Source organism: Manis javanica, chromosome 7 (assembly GCF_040802235.1).
Source record: "Manis javanica isolate MJ-LG chromosome 7, MJ_LKY, whole genome shotgun sequence".
Classification (NCBI taxonomy): domain Eukaryota; kingdom Metazoa; phylum Chordata; class Mammalia; order Pholidota; family Manidae; genus Manis; species Manis javanica.
This window is the reverse complement of record NC_133162.1, coordinates 23,615,824-23,621,355: the sequence shown is the minus strand read 5'-3', so window position 1 is coordinate 23,621,355 and position 5,532 is coordinate 23,615,824.

The following is a 5,532-nucleotide window of genomic DNA, read 5'->3' as shown; positions in this document are numbered from 1 at the left end:
GACCCACCTTTCTGTACCTGGCATTTCTTATTTGTGAAATGGAAAGGCTAGCAGTAGCTCCTTCCCCAGATTTGATATAAAGATCAAATGAAATGATGTGAGCAGAGTGCCTAGCATGTGGTGAATGTTAAATGAATGTTAGCCATTACCTTTCCTTGGTCCAAATTGTTTGTCATGATTCAATATGCAAATTGTCAGTTCCCAGCCTGACACCCATGTGAGACAAAAGAAAAGCTCTCTGGGGTGGACTGAGGTCTTGGCGGACAGATGAGGCAGCCACGTGTACACAAGGGTGGATGACCCCAGTGGGGGCCAGCTTCTGCTGACCTGCTCCAAGGAGTCATACGAGCAGTGGGAGGACAGGCATCCCAGAGGGGAACTCTGGCTTAGTGAAGGAGTCCTGGATCTGGGGGTCATAAGTCCTGGGTTTGAGTTCTGGCTCTGTGCTTGCAGTGTGATCTTGGGCAAGTCACTTACCTTTCTGAGCTTCAGAAGGAGGAATGTGGGGACCGTTGTGGTAGCCTTGCAGCCAGGCCCAGGACTAGTGTTAGAAGAGTCAGGCATTCACCTCGGGTACAAAATTTGGGCAAGAAGGCACCAAGATGTCAGTAATCAAGATAAATAATATTTAATGTAACATTTAAAAAAACTAAAATCAATGCATCCCATTCTGCTCATTTAGAAATAACCCTGTGTGGACAGTAGTGGACAGAACCCTCTCTTGGGCTGCTGTCTGAAAGTTCTCTTTAGAGGAGTGGTTCTCAAAGTGTGGCTCCCCTGCAAGCACTGGCGTCACCTGAGAACTTATAAAATGAAAAGTCTGGGCCCCATCCCAGACATGCTGAATCAGGAGGGGAGCCCACAATATTGCTAGAAAGGACTGCTTCTTGGGGTGGGAGGCTTCTGTTTCCAGATTAGGACAATATCCCTGTAGCCTTCTGACTTTTCAGTCTGTAATGAAAAGTGTCAACTTTGTAAGGTTAGTAAAGGACCCCTTGATCCTTCTGTCTGCCTGGACACCTCTCTCTGTCCCCTCCACACCCTAGTTAGTAGATTTTGAATAAACTGGAAAGAGGGCTGTTTCCTTGTAGCTAGGAGCTGCAGCAAGAGACGGTTTACAGTGCAAAGGAACTCTGTCTCTGTTTCTCCAGACTTAATGCTGGGCTCAATTGTCTTTAATTTTCTTGTCAGAGCAGACACGTTAAATATCTTATCTCCCTCACCCACTGCGGGCCTTGCCTCCCGAGTTCTGGCCCGCTACACTTGTGCTGTAGTTAAATACATTTTGGCTGCTGCTCTTTTGTTTCTCTTCTTTTAAAAGAACGATGTAGAGAGTAAACATGTTTTCTTCTCTTTTCCATTTAAGTAAATATCTGTTTTCTTTTCTAATGATCTCCTCAGTCTGGTGGGTTTCCATACTTATATTAATCCCACCTGTGCTCAATGCATATACCTTTGGAAGAGACATTAGAAAATCATCTCTGCCTGAACCCTAGCTACTCCAGCGAAAAGCCATTTCTGCACCAAAATACAATTATCCTCTGGTCGCACACATAGCTGGGAGAATGTTTGGTTGTTCAATGTAATTGCATAAGTTGTATTATTCAGTTTTCCATTTCTTTCTCTGTTGGCAAAGATGGCTTTGTCTACCAACAGGGCTGCCTGATAGATACATGGAGGTGTTCTATATCTGTGCTGTCTAATACAGCAACCACTAGCCACAAGGTGAGCCTGATGCTCTAATAACATGCCCACACTCCTTTCAAGGTATTTTGGAGTTTCAGGAGTTCCTGGAGAGGGCAAGGTGAGGATATCCCTTTCTGAGGTATTCATTCTTCTAGAGGAATTAGAAAGCCGTAGGCAGGTTTATCTTGATTCTGTTCCTCAGTGGAGAAGCCACCAACAGCTGCTCTTATAGGAGGTTCTGGGCAGGTGTCTGTGGGGCATGTCAAGAAGAGATGGGGTGCTGTAGTGATGGCACCTGCCTGCCCACAGGGTGCAAATGCTACTTGCATTTCTAATTATGGCCTGACAAATGAATATGCTCTCTTGCAGGAATGGATGGAAGCCCAAACAAGGAGTCTGCACGGGAAATTCTTCAAGGCATCTATTCTCATCTGCTTTACCCAAGGAAGGTCCTACCCTAGAATCTATCCATGAAGTAAGAGAAGACTTGGTTCTTGCTTTAAGGAGCTAGAACTCATGGGGTGCTAAATGGCAGTGTCTGAATGCACTTTCCCCTGTGGGGGTACATGTGTTAGGGTTTCAGAATGGGTGGAGCTTGGGACCCAAATCCTTCTACTACCTTTTAAAAAAATAAACTTTTAATTTCAGAGCAGTTTCAGATTTACAGAAAAACTGTAAAGAGATTAAGAGAGAGCTCCCATATACCCCGCACCCCATGTCCCCTGTGGTTAACATCTTACATTAGTATGGTATGTTTTCGCCTAATGTCTTCTTTCTGCTCCAGGACCCCATCTAGGACATCTCATCACATTTAGTTATTATGCCTCCTCTGGGTTGTGGCAGTTTCTCAAGCTTTTGTTGTTTTTGATGACCTTGACCATTTTGAGGAGCACTGCTCAGGTGTTCTGTAGCATGTCCTTTGGGAGAGGCTAGTAAAATATGCTCTTTGCTGATGAAATATGAGTAGAGGGGAAGGGGACCCTGTCCCATAGAGTAGGTGGAAGGTTGTAGAGGTCAGAGGAGGCGTCAGGTCCGTGAGGGCTGAGGAATCAGGGAAGGCTCACTAGAGGAAGGACTTGGGTTGAGCTGTGTTAAAGCTGTGGAGGAAAGCTCTGGAGAGACCACGCTGGCATTTCCTCACACACAGAACCCACTTTCCTATAATGTCCTGGTAACCATGCTCCTGGGACTGTGATGGCATTGAACTGCCTCCCACTGAACTTGTCAGAAGTGTTTGTGTCTGTTTCCAGGGTGGGCAGGAGAGGAGGCCGCTGGCTGGGGCGTGGTTCAGGCTGTACCAGGCACAGCATGAGCTGTTGGGGCTCAAAGGGAACTCAGGGGGATGGGCTGCCAAGTGCTTGCCAGGCAATGGCATTAATTAGGAGGCTTCCAGCATTGGCAGAAATGCTTGGGACATGACACTGACTTTGCTATATTATTTACTTACACAACATTAGCAAGTGAGAAACCTAATCAGTCTGTCTCTTGAACCTTTGGGTGAAGCCTGGGTGGAGTAACTGAGCCTGTGGAGGAGGAAAGAAGTACAGATTTGGGGTAGATTTGAAGGGACCAAGAGGCTAAAGAAATCTCCCCAGGATAAGGTCATTCTATCCACGCATCCATGTATCCATGCTTTCTATTCATTAACCAGCCAGCCAGTATCCATCATCCATCCATCCATCCATCCATTCATCCATCCATCCATCCATCCATCCATCTATCCATCCATCCATCCACCCGCCGTCCCTGTATGTGTTGGCAATGGGCAGGACACATCCTCAGGACACACTGAGCCAGTCCTTACTGGCCAGCCCAGCAGACTGAGTTTGCTGACACACAGGGCCCTTTTGCTCCATGGTCAGTTGGTTAAATACCTCTGGCTTGCATGCTTACCCTGCACCAGTCCTGCACCAGAGGGGATCAACAGTAAGTATAAAGACAGCCCCATCCTCAAGAAACTGTCCCTATAATTGAACAGCACGTCCACCCTGAAAATAGTATGATGCAATGCATTAAAATATTTGATGACTTATTAAAGGTTTGTAGATAGTAAGCAGTACTAGGAGGCCACGGGAAGTAGAGGAGTAGGAAGTCCATATTTCAGTGGAAAGGGGAGCTTTGAAAGATTTCACAAAGTGGAATAAATGAGACATAAGAAGGGAAAGAAATAACATTAATTGAGTTGCAATGATGGCTGTTAATATTCCCATTTTACAGATGAGGAAATGGAGGCATGCTGAGGCATTACATGATTTTCCTAATGCCAGGGGGAGCTGCTTTTGAGCCCAGATACTCTCATAATCCAGGCCCTGCTCTTTCCACTATGTTGCCTCTCTGGCTGCAGATGGCTTGGAGGGCATTGTCATTGTCCCTCCTGCAATTCCCTTCTTTTCTGAGCACATTGGGGAGCCTAGTGGTCGTGCACCAGGTGCTCAATGATGTTTGTTCTACTATGAACTGAGATTTTCATTTCTGAGTAGTTTTTGATCCGACCAGTCTCTAACATCTGTTGCCTAATACCCATTTCCAGCAAAGGAGGAAATGGAGGTGGGCTGGGGATATTTGGGTTATTATTATTTTGATTGCTGTCTGAGAATAAGCAAGGTCTTTTAAAGTACAAAATTATTCCTGATCACAGCTGAGTCTGCTGTGGAATCCATGAAAGCCTTTCTAGGGTGACATAGGTGCCCTGTTTCATAGGTGGGCAAACTGAGGCTTCCAGAGGTTATTTTACTGACTGTTGGCATGAGCCCCTCCTTTGCCAAATCCTTTGCTGATTGGCATCTTTAAGGATCCGTAACACCTCTGAGAATGTTCCAGATTAGTGTGCATGATCCTGCCAAGCAATGCTTTCCTGAGGCCAGGGACCCCTTGAGACCCCTCTGGGCTTTCTCTGGCTTCGGTGGCAAGACCAGTGTGAACCCAGAGGGGGGGCGAGTGCATGACTTAAAATAAAGAGGCAGTTGTCGTAGCAAGAGGAGACAAATAAACCACTGGGAAGGGTTTTTCACAGGTCAGTAGGTTTGGGACTCAGATACATTAATATGGAAAACTGCTTTTCCTTTCGAGTGGGGTTTGGAGGCGGTGGGGGAGCCAGGGCTTGGGCTTCCTGGTCTGGGCCCCACGGTTCTGTTTCCCAGAGCCCCACTGGGGGACAAGGGGGAGTCAAGGGCTCAGTGCCCATCGATGCCTTGAAGCCCTGCAGCCCATCATATACCCAACTTGGAGACCTCCTGCCACTCCTCACAGCCCACTGGGAAGGGTTTCTTCTAACTCAGCTTCCTGTAACTCATTTCCCCTTTCCCTCTGCTCCTTCCAGACTTATGCCCATCTCTCTACCTTTTCTCGGACTGGTTCCCCCTCTGCTCTGATAAGCCATCTTGCCAGCTCACCTCCTCTCAGGTGCGCCCCCAGAAGCCCTCAGGGGCACCTCCTCCTGCAAGTGTCCACACCACCTGCCTTCATCCTCCCTTACGGACCTACTCAGCACTTGGTGCGCCTATCGCAGTCTTTTTCCTAGTGGGCTTTGTGTTTGCACACTGGGTGTTTGGGGAGGCTAAGGACCAAGCCCAAACTACCCCAGGGTCATGGCCAGGTTCAGCCATATGGAAGCTGTATATGAGCTCGGCCAAGAGGCTACGCTGCCGTTTCTTTGGGCGCAGAAAGGGGACAGAGGGCCGGTGGGGGACAGCAACAATTTGAGGCAAGCACCTGCCACCTAGCAAGCCGCCTGTACAGAGCACTCCACAGGAGCAGCTGTTAACAAACAGATCTGGTTTACTCCCCTTCGCTCTGGCGTCCCCTACTGGACGCTCTTAGTAAACTCCTGCCTTCCATCCTCAAGGA